At 42.2% G+C, this 18,340-nt stretch overlaps 1 long non-coding RNA gene across 2 annotated transcripts; it reads left to right on the forward strand.

Moving 5' to 3' along the window:
- The first annotated feature begins 1,887 nt into the window (after positions 1 to 1,887).
- LOC116971211 lies at positions 1,888 to 16,778 on the forward strand. Of its 2 annotated transcripts, none has more exons than XR_004411436.1 (4): positions 1,888 to 2,143; positions 3,476 to 3,549; positions 14,475 to 14,717; positions 15,638 to 16,778. It is a non-coding gene; the product is annotated as an uncharacterized LOC116971211 (long non-coding RNA). The 2 variants fall into 2 exon arrangements; XR_004411437.1 differs by having other exon boundaries at positions 3,476 to 3,538.
- The last annotated feature ends 1,562 nt before the right edge of the window (positions 16,779 to 18,340 follow it).

The raw sequence follows: 18,340 nt of genomic DNA on the forward strand, positions 1-18,340 counted from the left end.
TGCATGGAGACTGGGTAGATTGGATTCAAAATTGGCCAAGCTGTATAAGACACAGGGTGATGGTGGAGGGCACATGCTGACTAGACCAGTAGTATTTCTCAAGAATCAGTACTGCGGTGCCTGTTGTTAGTGGTGCATAGAAGTAATCTGGATAAAAAATAATGTAGGTGGGCTGACTAGTATGTTTGAAGGCAACACTAAAAATAGCGGAGCTGTGGATAGTGAGGGAGGTTGTCAAAGATTCATCATAGATCATTTGGAAATTTAGACAGAGAAATGGAAGAGGGAGCTTAATCCACACAATTGTGAGGTGTTGCATCCCAAGAGGTCAAATGTAAGAGGAAAGTATACAGTAAATTGCATGATCTCTAACAGCATTGATGTGGAGTGGGATTTGGGGGTGCAAACACATAGTTCCCCGAAGGTTGGGTCACATGCTGAGAACTGTGTGTAGCTCTTGTTGCTGCATTACAGGAAGGAGGTTCACCAGGATGTTGCCTGGATAAGAGACTATTAGTTATAAAGTGAGGTTAGACAAACGTGGAATGTTTTCTCTTGAGGCCAAGGGGCAACCTGACAGAAGTATACAAGTGTTATGGAAGCAAAGCCAGCTAGTCAGAGCCCAATTTCCCCCACGGTGAAAATGTTAAATTCTAGAGGGCATAGTTTTAAGATGAGAAGGGGAATGTTGAAAGGAGATTTACATAGCAAATTTTGCTTTTACAGTGGTCGGAACCTGGAATACACTGCAAGGAGAAGTGTTGGAGGCAGATACAATCGCAGCATTTAAGAGGCACATATATGAACAGATAGGGTAATAGAGGGATATGGACGACATGCAGGCAGATGTGGAATTTAAATTGGCATCATGGTCAGCACAAACACTGTGGCCCAAAGGACTAGCTCCTGTGCTAGATGGAAACTCTATACCATTTTATTTTCCACATTCTGCTGAGAACCATGGCAAAGAATATGATATGGGCAAAAGGGCTTTTTTGAAAACAGCCAATTTTTGCACAAGCTCATAAACGCAACAAATAAATGAAAAATCAATAGGTGTGCAAATCAAAATCTGCATGAAAACTTTTTCAAACTTTAAGAGTTTTAATTAAGTCATACATGATATTTACAACTTGCAATATTTGATATATAATCTTTCCTATTTTATGCATTTTGGTGATATAATTTTAATGCTGAATTTTCCCCCTAAGAGTGGATTTTAACATACTAAGATGTTTTCATAATCACCACGTGTGGATGGGGTGTTGGCATTAAGAATATTTTGCATTTTGTAGGGAAAATCTGATGGAATATATCAGGGAGATTATAAATAGCCACCTACATTATTTTGTAGGTACACAAAAAAGCTGGAGAAACTCAGCGGGTGCAGCAGCATCTATGGAGCGAAGGAAATAGGCAACGTTTCGGCCCGAAACGTTGCCTATTTCCTTCGCTCCATAGATGCTGCTGCACCCGCTGAGTTTCTCCAACTTTTTTGTGTACCTTCGATTTTCCAGCATCTGCAGTTCCTTCTTGAATACATTATTTTGTAAATGGATAGGGAAGCTGAATGTTTTGAATGGAAAAACTCGGGACTATTAAAACTCTAATTAGGACGGAAGCAAATGCTTACTCACAGTACGTTTTATAGATATCTCACGGAATTTCCGTGATGTGGGTATTACAACCTGAGTCCCTGAGTCAAGACCAAAGATACTAGATTTGGTCAAGACCGAACTGAATGACAAATGTCCACCGGCCGGTGGCTCTCTGCGCACGCGCCACGGGGAGGCGGCAGCGGTAGCGGCGGCGGCGGATTGGTGACGCATGCGCGGTGGATTGGTGACGCATGCGCGGCACGCCGCAAGGACACGCCGCCGTCTCCCAGGCAACGCGGCCGCTTGCAGGGCTGCAGGCAGTTATTTTAAAAGGGCGGTGTGGAGTCACGTGACCGTGCATCAGGTCACCGTGGCCGTCTTCGGCAGCAGAGTGCGGGCCAGGTCAGGCCGGGCCACTGCAGAGGCAGAGAGAGGTCTCTGGCCACTGGAAGCAGCAGAATAAAGGCCGGGCCAGAGTGAGGTCTCTGGCCACTGGAGGAGGCGGCAGAGTGAGTGAGGCCAGGCTTGCGGCCGCGTTACTTCAGGTAACCCCTGCAGTCCCTCACTCTCCCTCCATCCCTTCCTAGTTCACCGACCAGTCCCCCCCCCCCCCCCCCACCCGTTACATTTTATCTCTGTATGTGTAAAAAGGAACTTCAGAAGCTGGTTTAAACTGAAGATAAACACAGAGAGCTGGAGTAACTCAGCGGGACAGGCAGTATCTCTGGAGAGAAGAAATGTGTAACGTTTCGGGTCGACACCCTTTTCAGACGTTGTCACCTTCCCCAAGCTAACTATGATCTATTCTAAATTTCCCTTTGATGTCTCGTTATCACACATTGCACTTCCATATCTTTTTTATTTTATTTATTTTATTTAACCTTTATTTAACCAGGAGAAGTCTCATTGAGATAAAAAATCTCTTTTACAAGAGAGTCCTGGCCAAGATAGGCAGCAGCACAGTTCCACAGTTACAGACAATAATTTAAAAACAACAGAGAACATATAAATAGAGTCACAGTCAGAACATCATCAAACAAAGCATGTACAGACAGAAGAGCCCGCTTCAACATCATTAAGAGGGGATTTAAATCTGTTTATAGAAACCAGCTCCTTAAGTTTCAGTTTATTCTGCAGCTGGTTCCATGCGAAGGAAGCAGCATAACTAAATGCCCTTTTCCCCAGTTCAGTACGGACTTTAGGTACAGTTAGTAAGAACAAGTCCTCAGAGCGGAGCTGATAAGTTCCTGTGCTTTTTCGAATTACATTCTTCTGCAGGTATGAAGGAAGAACACCGAGGATAGTCTTATAAATAAGGATATGCCAATGATGGAGTCTGCGGGTGGACAGGGCTGTGTCTCCCTATCCCCTGACTCTCAGTTTGAAGAAGGGGCTCGACCCGAAACATCACCCATTCCTTCTATCCAGAGGTGCTGCCTGTCCCGCTGAGTTACTCCAGCATTTTGTGTCTATCTGTGACATCTCCCTCTCAACTCACAAATATCACACTGTAGCACTGAAGATGGCTGCCCCATGCACCGTTCAACGTGCCTCTTCTGGAATTTGTAAAGAAGTCCGATTCTCCCCTTCCTGTATCCAACACCTTTCAAAGTTACTGTTGAATCTACTTTCACCCCCATTGCCCTTGCATGGTGGAGCAAAAAAATGTTCACCTTCAAGTAAGAATTTCATTATTCTATCTTGGACATGTGACAATAAAACACTCTTGACTCGTGATACCCGCGTGAAGTTGTAAAAATAAATTGTACGAACAGAGAAACTACTACCTTCTGTCAATTACACCTCTTGCGGAACATTTTTATTTCTGATTTCCATCATCTCTAGTTTTTGATTTGTGTCACTTTTTTTCTTTTTAGGCAAACTTATCCCACTACCACCCTTACTACTCTTCTTAATGATGTTCCAAACAGTTGATTTTGGTAAGCCTAAGGTTGATGTCTCTAACCGTTTTATTCTTGTTTCTCAGTCTCATAATGGCTTCTTTGACTTCCATTGGCACAACTTTGGTCCTCATGTTGATAAATAGCAATAAAAGTTTCCAAAGGTGATGGAAAGACTGGAGGAAAGACTAGAGTTCTCTTATACCTGCATTAAGGAGGCATTTAAACACACCTGAGCAATTTCAAACGCCTGTGTCCCAAACATTATGGTGCCCTGAAATGGGGGGGACTATGTATAAACACAGCTGTAATTTCTACATGTTGAAACCAAAATGTATAAAAATGGTCTTTAATAAAATCTGACAATGTGCACTTTAACCACATGTGATTAGTTATTCTATTACAAAACTCAAATTGTGGAGTACAGAGGCAAATAAATAAATGATGGGTCTTTGGCCCAAACATTGTGAAGGGCACTGTAAGTATGTCAGAATATGTATATCCCTTCAGGAGGAACAGGATGCAAATTCCACAAAAAGGTATATTAATAGCATTGGACGTATGACAGAGTATGCAGAAATTTTCCTAAATAGCCTGTAATTTACCTTTGAAATGGCCAGAGTAAAGTGACATTGATTTTGATTCTGCAGTTAAAATGACACCTCTCTAAATTTATTTTAATTTATTTTCCGATGCTACTTAAAACGTATCTCTTTAAGCAAATTGATTAGCTATCATGTGCAAAAGGCATTCTCCATAGAAATTGTATTGAGTGCTGACATAGTAAATAAAGGAAATGTTTTATTTGTATTTGAACCTTGTTGTGAAGCATGCTGTTAACTTTCCAAATGTTGATATTGCCAATTTGCAGGTCTTAATTGAATTTCTTCATGGCTCTAGGCTATCCTGTGAAACTATTGTACTAGGTCCTAGGTTCATTTACAGGACTATGATAACATACAACAAAATTCTCAGGATCAATAGAGGTTATTCCTCACATACCTGCAACATTTCAGGAAAGAAGGTACAACTCTCCAAGGCCCTACATGCCAAACACAATGTGCTGGTAAAGGATGACTAATATAAGTCTCTGTAAAGACTTAGAATTTCTTAACAGTTTATGTTTTTACAGCATCATTGAAAAAGATCAACCACCACTTGTAGCCATCCATAATCACTTCTAGGGTGGTTATCTCTGGATTGCTTCCAGTACCTCGTGCTAGTGAGGACAGGAACAGAGAGATAGGGGATCTGAATGTGTGGCTGAGGGGCTGGTGCAGGGAGCAAGGATTTAGATTTATAGACCACTGGGATCTCTTCTGGTGTAGGGGTGACCTGTACAAAAGGGACGGGTTACACCTTAACTGGAGGGGGACCGACGTTCTGGCAGACATGTTTGCTGGGGCTACACGTGTGGGTTTAAACTAAATAGTAGGGGGGAGGGATTACAAAATTGGGAGTATAAAGATGGAGTTGAAGGGGAAGTGAGTACAGGAAAAATTACAAAAGATTCTCGAATTAATGGGAAGGAAAGTTCGAGAAGGGATAAGAGAGTAAGGTCAGAGCCAATTGCGAGCGGTGCGAGGGGGGAGGTGAATACTGAGGTCAAAGTGTTGTATATTAATGCGCAAAATATTAAAAATAAAGTGGACGAGCTTGAGGCTGTTAGAAATTGGCAAGTATGATGTTGTGGGAATTACAGAGACATGGCTGCAAGAGGACCAAGGCTGGGAATTGAATATTCAAGGGTATACCTTCTATCGAAAAGACAGACAGGTGGGCATAGGGGGTGGGGTAGCTCTGTTGGTGAGGAATGAAATTCAGTCCCTTGCAAGGGGTGATATTGAAACAGGCGATGTGGAGTCAGTATGGATAGAACTAAGGAATTGTAAGGGTAAAAAGACCCTAATGGGACATCTACAGGCCCCCAAACAGTAACCTGGATATAGGGTGCAAGTTGAATCAGGAGTTAAAATTGGCATGTAGTAAAGGTAATGCTACGGTTGTTAAGGGAGATTTCAGCATGCAGGTAGACTGGGAAAAACAGGTTGGTACTGGACCCCAAGAAAGGGAGTTTGTGGAGTGCCTCCGTGATGGATTATTTGAGCAGCTTGTATTGGAGCCTACCAGGGAGAAGGCAATTCTGGATTTAGTGTTGTGTAATGAACCGGATTTGATAAAGGAACTTGAGGTTAAGGAGCCATTAAGAGGCAGTGACCATAATATGGTCAAGTTTAATCCACAATTGGAGAGAGAGAAGGGTAGATCGAAGGTGTCAGTGTTACAGTTGAATAAAGGGGACTATGGAGCCATGAGTGAGGAGCTGGCCAAAGTTGACTGGAAAGATACCCTAGCAGGGATGACAGTGGAACAACAATGGCAGGTATTTCTGGGAATAATACAGAAGGTGCAGGATCAGTTCATTCCAAAGAGGAAGAAAGATTCCAAGGGGAGTAAGGGGCGACCGTGGCTGACAAGGGACGTCAGGGACAGTATAAAAATAAAAGAGAAGAAGTAGAACGTAGCAAAGATGTGCGGGAAGCAAGAGGATTGGGTAATGTTTAAAGAGCAGCCGAAGATAACTTAAAAGGCAATACGGGGAGAAAAGATGAGGTACGAAGGTAAGCTAGCCAAGAATATAAAGGAGGATAGTAAAAGCTTCTTTAGGTATGTGAAGAGGAAAAAATTAGTAAAGACCAAAGTTGGACCCTTGAAGACTGAAACAGGTGAATTTATTATGGGGAACAAGGAAATAGCAGATGAGTTGACAGGTACTTTGGATCCGTCTTCACTAAGGAGGACACAAACAATCTTCCTGATATAGTAGTGGCCAGAGGATCTGGGATGACGGAGGAACTGAAGAAAATCCACATTAGGCAGGAAATGGTGTTGGATAGACTGATGGGACTGAAGGCTGATAAATCCCCAGGGCCTGATGGTCTGCATCCCAGTGTACCTAAGGAAGTGGCTCTAGAAATCGTGGATGCATTGGTGATAATTTTCCAATGTTCTATAGATTCAGGATCAGTTCCTGTGGATTGGAGGGTAGCTAATATTATCCCACTTTTTAAGAAAGGCGGGAGAAAAAACAGGGAATTATAGACCAGTTAGCCTGACATCGGTGGTGGGGAAAATGCTGGAGTCAATTATAAAAGATGAAATAGCGGCACATTTGGATAGCAGTAACAGGATCGGCATGGATTTACGAAGGAGGAATCATGGTTGACTAATCTTCTGGAATTCTTTGAGGATGTAACTAGGAAAATGGACATGGGAGAGCCAGTGGATGTAGTGTACCTGGACTTTCAGAAAGCATTTGATAAGGTCCCACATAGGAGATTAGTGGGAAAATTAGGGCATACGGTATTGGCGATAGGCTGCTGACATGGATAGAAAATTGGTTGGCAGACAGGAAACAGAGTAGGGATTAATGGGTCCCTTTCAGAATGGCAGGCAGTGACTAGTGGGATGCCGCAAGACTCGGTGCTGGGACCGCAGCTATTTACAATCTACATCAATGATTTAGATGAATGGATTCAAAGTAACACTAGCAAATTTACAGATGACACAAAGCTGGGTGGCAGTGTGAACTGTGAGGAGGATGCTATGAGAATGCAGGGTGACTTGGACAGGTTGGGTGAGTGGGCAGATGCATGGCAGATGCAGTTTAATGTGGATAAATGTGAGGTTATCCACTTTGGTATCAAAAGCAGGAAGGCAGATTACTATCTAAGTGGTTGTCAAGTTGGGAAAAGGGGAAGTACAACGGGATCTGGGGGTCCTTGTTCATCAGTCAATGAAAGTAAGCATGCAGGTACAGCAGGCTGTGAAGAAAGTGAATGGCATGTGGCCTTTATAACAAGAGGAGTCGAGTATAGGAGCAAAGAGGTCATTCTGCAATTGTACAGGGCCCTAGTGAGACCACACCTGGAGTATTGTGTGCAGTTTTGGTCCCCTAATTTGAGGAAGGACATTCTTGCTATTGAGGGAGTGCAACATGGTTAATTCCCAGGATGGCGGGACTGTCATATGCTGAGAGAATGGAGCGGCTGGGCTTGTATACTCTGGAGTTTAGAAGGATGAAAGGATATCTTATTGAAACATATAAGATTATCAAGGGTTTGGACACGCTAGAGGCAGGAAAATGTTTCCGATGTTGGGGGAGTCCAGAACCGGGGCCAAAGTTTAAGAATAAGGGGCAAGCCATTTAGAATGGAGACGAGGAAACACCTTTTCTCACAGAGAATTGTGAGTCTGTGGAACAGAGGCCGGTTCTCTGGATACTTTCAAGAGAGAGCTAGATAGCTACATAGGGCTCTTAAAGATAACAGAGACAGGGGATATTGGGAGAAGGCAGGAACGGGGTACTGATTGAGGATGATCAGCCATGATCACATTGAATGGCGGTCCTGGCTCAAAGGGCCGAATGGCCTACTCCTGCACCTATTGTCTATCAGTGGGTATTATTGATAATCAGTGGGTATTATTTTTACAAGGGACTTACTGATTGAAAATGGGTGGGTAACTACAGTAATGCTTTTTTTCCCCTCAGTTTGCTATTTATATCAATGTTATACCTGAGATAAAGATGGGATAGAGAAAAAAACAAAACATCAACCACTGTAAATGCAAAAGAAATGTAATTTATATTTAAATGACAAAATTTATATTTAACTGACATAGTGAAGAGGGCCTCAGCCCAGTACGTCACCTGAAATTCGAGAACTCTACGAGTAGGTTTGTATTGTAATGCCATTTTAGGTTAAGTACTTCCGCCTCTCGAGTAGGACTTGAATTCTGGACTTAGTGACTCAGAGGTTAAATCCACCTAGTATCTGTCATATCAATGATTAGCTGAAATAGTTACTGAATACAATTCAATTGTGTCACATAGTGCTGTGTTATGTAAAAGGAGCATATGGCTGCAGGGTAGTTTCAGTCAAGAAGATATCATCTGCATTAGTTCTCAAGCATTGTCAGGATGGAGGCTGCATAAAACAAGGAAAATATGCCTCCCCAACTGAGCAACTAAAAAAACTCGTCAGAGTAAAAATACTCAACACAGATTAAAGAAAATATAATACAGTAATCTTCAGTTCTTCAAAAACTGAATACAGCAACAAATATTTAAAATTGACTTAAATGTGACATTATAACAATGGTTCAATGTTTCTTTATTATCACATTTACTGAGGTACAATGAGATGATTTTGTTTGCATACAGATCAGTAGATTATTACTGTGCATGAACACAAACTGTATAGAAATAGCTCACTGAGACCATATACAAGTTGCCAGGTTTGCCGCCATTTTCAAAATCCAAGCTGCAGCTGGCCATAAAGGCGCATTACACCCGTCGCCTCCATCCACCGTAGGGGGCGCTCCTCTGTGTGCAGCCATGTCAGCAGCGCGTCAGTTTTTCCAGCTTTTTTTTAATTTTTTAGTATGTTTTAAAGTGTGTATTTTGTGTTTCTTCGTGTGCTTTGTGTGGGGGGTGGTGTGGGGGGGTAAGGGGGAAACCGCTTTGGTCGCCTCCTCCACGGAGAGGCAACTTTTTCCAGGTCGCCTCCCCCGTGGTCTAACATCAAGGATCGACGCGGTCTTTCCCGGAGACACGCCCGGGGCTTCAGCGGCGGGCGCAGCATGGACTCTCGGCGTGGAGCGGGTGACCCTCGCTGGGGCTCGCTGGAGGGGAGCGCTCCGTTTCGCTGGCCTGGGGCAGCCGGCAGCCTGAAGTCGCGGTCTGCAGAGCTCCAGCTGGTGCGGCGTCTACAGCCCGGCATCCCTCGTGAGGGACCCGGGGGAAGAAGAAGCCATCACTGCCGGCCCGCGGCCAACTTCTACCGCGGGTGCGGCATGGACTTACCATCACCCCTGGAGGGGAGCTTCGACCGCCGGCCCTGCAGTCTACGGTGCTTCTGGCTGCGGCGGGGACTTTAAATCTCGACCGCCAGCCAATTTTTGTGATTTCCACCACAGTGATGAATGCTGTGGTGGATGTTTGTGTTACAGTTTTATTGTGTGTTCTTTATTATTGTACTGCTGCTGACAACCCAAATTTCCACCAACCCTGGTTGTGTGGCAATAAATTATATCTATCTATCTATCTATCTATCCAGATCGCCCAGCGAACTGTTGTCCCTCTCCTCGCCCAGCCACCATTCAGCCTTTGTACCCCGGGGGCACTTCCCGCAGATGACCTTGAGCACGCAGAAGGGAAGATCCCGGTTCCTCTTACCGGCCCTTTGTTCTTGCATCCACCTTCATCGACTCGCTCCAGCTTCCTCTCAGGTTCGGTCCTCAGGGGCAAACAGGAGCCAGACTCAACGGATTCCCTCTTCAGGTGGGTTTCCTGATTTCACGGCGGGCGAGCAAGGTTGCCATGCTTGTGCCATGAGGCTCTATGGTCCCTGCATCGCGCGGCCTGACAGTAATGAACAATTTCAGAGATAAGCAGTTGACGACAATTTCATCCCCAGTCAGTAATGTCTAAGGTTTGCATGTCGTACATTTAACTTGACGGACTGAGAATAGTTTCTCCATAATTTGCCCCATCAGTTTCCATCCAGCGAATTTCAGAACCAGAAGGGATTACACTGATGATAAATATTGTGCCAAACACCACTGACCAGAGATCAATTTTTGAACAATAAAGTTTTATTTAAATAGGGCCTTTAGCATAATAAACATTGCAATGAGCCTCACAGGACCACATTCAATATTTACTGCCACCATTGAAGGAGATATTAGGACACATGATGTAAAGCTTCCAGAGCAAGGTTTTCTGAAATCTCTTAATCTTAACTGATAACTACCAGAATGTGTCTTATATTTTAAGTTGTCCATTATCAAGCCATTATATTCCTTCCAGCCGGACTTGTGCAATTTAATTGACAATCGTGATTAAAGATTTCTATCTAAATGGCGTCGTTGGGAAAGGGGGAAGTACAACGCGATCTGGGGGTCCTTGTTCATCAGTCTATGAAAGTAAGCATGCAGGTACAGCAGGCAGTGAAGAAAGCGAATGGCATGTTGGCCTTTATAACAAGAGGAATCGAATATAGGAGCAAAGAGGTCCTTCTGCAGTTATAGAACCCTAGTGAGACCACACCTGGAGTATTGTGTGCAGTTTTGGTCCCCTAATTTGAGGAAGGATATTCTTGCTATTGAGGGAGTGCAGCGTAGGTTTACAAGGTTAATTCCCGGGATGGCGGGACTTTCATATGCTGAGAGAATGGAGCAGCTGGGCTTGTACACTCTGAGTTTAGAAGGATGAGAGTGGATCTCATTGAAACATATAAGATTGTTAAAGGTTTGGACACGCTGGAGGCAGGAAACATGTTCCCGATGTTGGGGGAGTCCAGAACCAGGGGCCATAGTTTAAGAATAAGGGGTAAGCCATTTAGAACGGAGACAACAAAATACTTTTTCTCACAGAGAGTTGTGAGTCTGTGGAATTCTCTGCCTCAGAGGGCGGTGGAGGCAGGTTCTCTGGATGCTTTCAAGAGAGAGCTAGATAGGACTCTTAAAAATAGCAGAGTCAGGGGATATGGGGAGAAGGCAGGAACGGGATACTGATTGGGGATGATCAGCCATGATCACATTGAATGGCGGTGCTGGCTCGAAGGGCCGAATGGCCTATTCCTGCACCTATTGTCTAAAGAGCTCATTTTGTTCAGGAGGAAGCAAAGGTCATGATTTACAGCTTTTATCGTGCATTATTTCACTGTTCTCCTGCTTTGTGTCTAACAACAGGTATCAGGAATTTGAATTTCCTTGAGTTATGTTTCACTCACGGCAATGCAACAGAGTGAAACTAATATCTACCTGCGACTATAACCTTGGTCCTTGTCCTAAGTGACAGAGACAAGCTCATTATCTGGACAGATGGGCTTGCACCAACAGGCGTAACTAATACCAGTCCCACAGCATTGTGGTTAAATCAGAGAGTATCATTATGGATAGCAATAAAATTGATCTTTTCAATGTGTGAAATGAATTTTAGAAAAGGTAATGAATTCCCTTCAAGAACTGGTCTCTCTAATCAACTCTCAGTAGGCAAGAGACCTGCTGGACAAGAAAAAAACAAAATGGGCAGAATTCCCAGGTAGATTAGGAAGGGGTTGAAAAAAATAAAGATTCAGATGACATCACTTTTCTAGCAAATCAAGACTAAATTTCTTTTTCTTTCTTCCAACTACAGGAACAACTCATCTGTAGTGAAAGCAATAGCGTCAATGTTTCCGGTTAATAACTTTTCATTTCAAATGTTTCTACCGCAGACGTCTAACTTACTGAAGATTTCCAATGTTTTATGTATTTATTTTGGATTACCAACATCGTCAGTATTTTGGTTTTATACTGTAATAATCTGTATGATATCTCAAAATATAATTATATATAAACATCAATAATCCAATAAATTAATAACAGTAATACCAAGTATTGATAATAGTTCAAATCCTAAGTCTGTAGTGCAACCAAAAACACAGTCTATAGAAGTTCATAGTTGTTGAATTTGTGATTAGTGTTGTGCAGTGTACAAGAGCCTGATGATTGCTGGGAAGAAGCTGTTCTTGAATCCAGTGGTCTCAGTTTTTAGACTCCCATACCTGCTTCCTGATGGTAATAGCGAAATGGGAGCGTAGCCAGGCCAAAATAGGTTAGCAAAATGGGTTAGAATGCATTGGTGGTGTGGGAGCCATAATAGGTTAGCAAGTGTAGAGGTAATAGGTGAATGGGACTGGTATAATTAGGCACGCTGACTGCAAACCAGGAGGACCTGGCAAGCTCCAGAGAAGAGGGGAAAGAACGTGGCAGAACAAAGAATTACATTTCACCAAGAGATGGTATGTCAGATGTTAGTAAATAGGCACTGCAAGGTTACAGATATACTTGAACTAAAGTTTATGGTTATTCCATCCATTGTCTTATCAGGCCGAGACTTGTACAATGACAAATACCAGTGGTTTTATATTTTCCCATTGATTGTTACAAAGTCACAGGTGAGAAAGAACTCAGACTTCCCTTAGTGCAAAACATCATCCACCAAGTACATAATCTCCAGTCAGAACCTGAGCAGAGCCTGTACAGAGAAAAGGAAAAAAAAGACCTATTTCTATTGTGCCTTTCACTGCCTCAGGGCATTGCATCACTTTACAATCAATGACGTTTTTGCAGTGATAAAGGAAATAAAGACAACAGATTTGTACACAGCAAGTTACAACAAATAGTAAAGCGATAGATGACCAGATAATTTATTTAGTAGTTGGTTGATGAATTAAAATTGGTTAGGACATTGGGGTGAACTTCACAAATCTTTAAAGATGGCCTTGTCCACATATGAGTGTGGTCTTGATTTAATATATAATTTCAAAGATAGCACCTCCGACAGCATATCCAACTGCTTTGCTTCCATTCAAGACTTTATAACATAAACATCAGGCCTCCAGAGGTAACGTTTCCGCTACCTAGATAATCAGGAGACATTCTTTGGCATAACCCCTAGAGAGCCTCCACAAACATTGTGTGATACATATGAGTCAAAACATTGAACCAGTTGAAAACATAGAGGTGGAGGAACATGTTTCTCAGGAAGCCAATGAAAATGATATGGAGCAACAGGCCCTCCATACTGAAGAAGGGTCTCGACCTGAAATGTTACCCTATTCCTTCTCTCCAGAGCTGCTGCATGTCCTGCTGAGCTACTCCAGCATTTTGTGTCTATCTTTGGTTTAAATAGCAATTTCCCTCCTGGGATAAATAAAGTTCTATCGTATCGCATATGCAGTTCCTTCCTTCACATGGCTTCAGTGTGAGATATGGGAGATGCCTAAAATTTCCTATGAGGGTGATTGAATTTGCCATGGCTGGTAAACTTTGTGAACGAAAGCATGAGAAAATCAATTTCTGGGCTGCAATATCTGTTGATTGGACATGGTAGCATAGTGGTTACATTGCTTGGCCAATAATCCAGAAGTATGGTTTAATAAAATGGTAACATGAGATAATCCCACAAATACACCTGATGACTTCAATCTGAATTAAAAATATAGTTTCACATTATCAGTAAAGGTGACCTGATATATTCTCTCCAAAGCTGCTTCTTAATAGGTGAATATTTAAAGCACTTTCTGGTTTTATTTGTATGAACCACAAAGTTTGTCCTTTGAGTCTGTGAATTAATGGATGTTTGAATTTTAATTGAATTCCAAATATTGACATTTATTTGGTCTTGATGTTTTAAAGTTTCTAAATTCAAGTGATAAAACTTGACTTTTTTGATAAAATTAAACTTATTTCTTATTAGGTAGCTCCTTAGAATTTAGATATTGTAATTTGTCCATTTTCTGTGAGGATAGATGATGCCTTATATGACATATGAGGTACTTTGTCCTGATTTGATAACGTTGGATGAATCATTTAGGGAAAAGGTTTGTGAAGTATCCGTGGAACTAGATGTATTGTTTATATTAGATAACGTTACATAATTCGTCAGATCAATATTAATTGAAATTAACAATTGAAACTAAATCTGATATTAAATATATTTGCTTATCAATGGTATCAAGTAGTGTTTGGAATATGCATGTGAATGGAATTTAGCCACACTTTCATTGCATGATAGCCTAACTCAAGAGACTGAATAATCCAAACCTGTCTCCATTGATGAAATCACTGCCATAGTTTTTTTCCATTCTGAGTAAAGCAAAGGGAATATAGGCCAGATTATGTCTGATAAATTAGGTGAAATTGAAGTGATCGATTTCCAGTTGGGAGATGGTGGCAGACAAAATAAAATCAAACAATAAAAGGCCAGGCGCCAGCCTCCATCTCCCAACCCCACCTCTCCCTAGCTGGTTCCATCCGCCCGTTGTTCAATCTCGGTGGACCAGTCCCCTCCTGTTCCTGTCTCACTCTCAGTCATGATGCAGGGTTTCAACCCCAAACAGTAACAATACTGTTTCCTCCACAGATTCTGCTCAACCCATTGTGTTCTTCAAGTGGATTGTTTGTATCACCAATGATGAATAATTCTGATATTTAGTTGACACTGATAGTAGCCAAGAGTACAACAGGTTAAAGAAGAGGAGGATTGTCTCAAACCCAGATAAGTAGACAGTGCGGTCTGGCATACACATGATTCAACTTCCTTCATTCTCACTTCCCAATGGAACTGTGCGTGCGTTCATCACATGGACAGCAGCAGTCCAAGCAGGTTGTTAATAGAAACATAGAAAATAGGTGCAGGAGTAGGCCATTCGGCCCTTCGAGCCTGCACCGCCATTCAATATGATCATGGCTGATCATCCAACTCGGTATCCTGTACCTGCCTTCTCTCCATACCCCCTGATCCCTTTAGCCACAAGGGCCACATCTAACTCCCTCTTAAATATAGCCAATGAACTGGCCTCAACTACCTTCAGTGGCAGAGAATTCCAGAGATTCACCACTCTCTGTGTGAAAAATGTTTTCCTCGTCTCGGTCCTAAAAGATTTCCCCCTTATCCTTAAACTGTGACCCCTTGTTCTGGACTTCCCCAACATCGGGAACAATCTTCCTGCATCTAGCTTGTCCAACCCCTTAAGAATTTTGTACGTTTCTATAAGATCCCCCCCTCAATCTTCTAAATTCTAGTGAGTACAAGCCTAGTGAGTTCACTGCCTGCTGCACCTGCATGCCTGCTTTCAATGACTGGTGTACCATGACACCCAGGTCTCGTTGCATCTCCCCCTTTCCTAATCGGCCACCATTCAGATAATAGTCTACTTTCCTGTTTTTGCCACCAAAGTGGATAACCTCACATTTATCCACATTATACTGCATCTGCCATGCATTTGCCCACTCACCCAGCCTATCCAAGTCACCTTGCAGCCTCCTAGCATCCTCCTCACAGCTAACACTGCCTCCCAGCTTCGTGTCATCCGCAAACTTGGAGATGTTGCATTCAATTCCCTCGTCCAAATCATTAATATATATTGTAAATAGCTGGGGTCCCAGCACTGAGCCTTGCGGTACCCCACTAGTCACTGCCTGCCATTGTGAAAAGGACCCGTTTACTCCTACTCTTTGCTTCCTGTCTGCCAGCCAGTTCTCTATCCACATCAATACTGAACCTCCAATACCATGTGCTTTAAGTTTGTTCAGCATCACTTTTGCAGGAACCATTGCTGATAGGGATTAAGTATTGGTCTTGCCAACAAGACCCAAAACATATACATGAATAAAATAATACATATAATCCTTGGACAATATAATTTATTGTAAAATCGTGATTAATACTCCTTGATTTATTAAATTAATTTTATGACATTCCTAAATACCATATTCAATGAAATGCTACCTTGAAATCATAATCACCTTCGCCTAAATTTGTAAATGCTAGTCTTTTGCCAATGTTTGGACCAAGGCTGTGGTGTGTTATGGGGCTGAGAGGGCCAGATTTTCCCAATGTTGTTGCAACATGGACAATTAGACTGAGGTGGAGGTATAAATAGTTCATCCTTAATTGAAGCCAGTAACACCCAACTAAACTGCAATGTCTGTCAGAACAACAGGTCAATATCAAGTCAAACTTCAAAGTAGCATTGTATCAAACAAACCACTTGGTCTTCTATTTATGAAACTGTAATCATAAAGAATTCTACAGCTAAAGTGTAAACCAAACATGAGCAGGGTGTTTTGTTATTTGCAAGAAAGTTCTTTGATTTTGTAATTATCAGAGGAGGTGTTACAGAACTGATGTGATAGAGCTATCTCTTTGCTGAAGTGGCTCATCCCATGCAGTGAATGTTGATGCAATCAGTTATCTGTTTGTTTTTTGTTTAGAAAGGTTGTGAACAAAACCAGACCAAATCTGTATGGTTATTAATTTTAGTAGATATAAATTATTGGTGGAAGAAAGAGGTAGGAAATGGTGCAATAGAGATAATGGCATACAATGGGCAAATCTCCAGATAGCCACAAAATGCTGGAGTAACTCAGTGGGACAGGCTACATCTCAGGAGAGAAGGAATGGGTGACATTTCAAGTAGAGACCCTTCTTCAGACCAGGATGTGCTGACCTGCGGGGAACAAGATGTCGCCTGAGGACTTCAATGGCTGTGATATTTCTGACCGCTTTTGCCAAATAAATAAATTGCTTATTGAAAGAACATATATGAAGTTTGACAGCCAAGGATTGAGGTATCAGGCTAAGCACATGAAAGAAATAAAAACAAATGGGAAGACAGGCAAGCAGAGTCAAATCGATGATGATGTTACCAGGTTTTTGGATGGAGGGGAGTGGCGGAGGGGCTCCAGAGGCTAAGAATTTTGTGTTACTTGTCATCTTGTTAAGTATTAAATATGTTTTTAAGTATTGAATTTTGTTTTTAATAAACTCTCGATCTTTTTCACAAACTACTGGCTACTGCTTGTCCAGGAACATTTCAAATCTTACAGTAAACATAGTTCCTAAGAGTACGCTCACACTTATACACAGTAAAAAGGAGAACAATGCCTTAATTTGTGGCAACACTTTGCATTGCATTGTGTAGATGCTTGTCTGTGAGCTGCGTCTTGTGACTTTTAAAATTGCAGCAGTGACTACTGATGAAAATATTCATTTCCTGGAAGCGGCTTTGATCGTGAAAGGAATTATATGAATGGTTGTCTTTCTTTTATTGCAATAAAGCAGAATTGTGATATGAAATGTTAACGTTTAGAGGAAAGTACTTTTTTGTCATACAATCAAAATGCAGGCCACCTAATGAACAAATGAGACAAATGTATTATGTCCCTATAATCACTATCTTATGGGTTGAGGATTCCTTCTCATTCATTAGGCACTTATTCAGAAACCGCAGTTTGCAGGGCTAAGTGAGTGCATTGTGAAGACTGTGGCAATTTTAGAATTTTAATGAGAGTGGAAATATAGTGTAAAATATAGTGTAAAATAGCTTGGTTTTCCTATTGACACATAGACATGTGAAAACTCATGGCAGAAAGTGGAGAAAGGGTATTAAACAGCATCTGGAGCCCATTGAAAAAAAGCAGTAGCAGATACTGGGCAAGCAGAGGGAAGGCACCTGGTGATGTCTTGATCAGTATTGAATGTGGAGCGCTGTGGATGGGTGACATAAAGTATTATGTTTACAAGAAGATTATTAAAGGTAAATAATTAGCTGCATTTGTATTTTCAGTTGGACCCTCCACGGAATTTAATATATAATCGTGGATAGTGTCTCATCAGACCTAAGGTAGACAAATATTGTGATGAAAAAAATGACATAAAAGAAGTCATCTCTCTCACTGTTCCCCTCTGTTAATTCTCTAATCTACAGCTCTTCGAACATGTTCTGACCCAGACTCACTAATGCACCCATGCAATTTCCTCAGCACGTGCCTTTGTCACAATTTTGTCCCGCGTTGCTTCTCGCTCTATTTCTAGGTTTCCCATTTTGGGGGCCATCCAGTATCTAAAGAACCTGCACTCCACCCCCAACTTCGCGCAACATTTCTTCCTCCGTGAATTACGCTGCCATGTGCTGTTACTTTCAAGCCCTTGCTCCATGCCTCTCTCTGCCAGATGTGCCATGTATCCTCTACTGGATCCACAAGTAACCAATGCTTCTTTACCTACCTGACGTCCACAAAGAATCGCATGCTTTCCCGCCTCCTGACCGAGACCCACAGCAACGCTACAGAACACAACAGTCTGAAGAAGGAACTCAACCCGACGCATCACCTATACATTCCATCCCCAGATGCTACCTGACCTGCTGTAAAATTGCTCATCAGCCACACTAACCCCCCCCCCCCCCTTCAACACCCATCCCACAATCTCCATAAATTTAGGCA

The sequence above is a fragment of the Amblyraja radiata genome, chromosome 3 (genome assembly GCF_010909765.2).
Source record: "Amblyraja radiata isolate CabotCenter1 chromosome 3, sAmbRad1.1.pri, whole genome shotgun sequence".
Taxonomy (NCBI): domain Eukaryota; kingdom Metazoa; phylum Chordata; class Chondrichthyes; order Rajiformes; family Rajidae; genus Amblyraja; species Amblyraja radiata.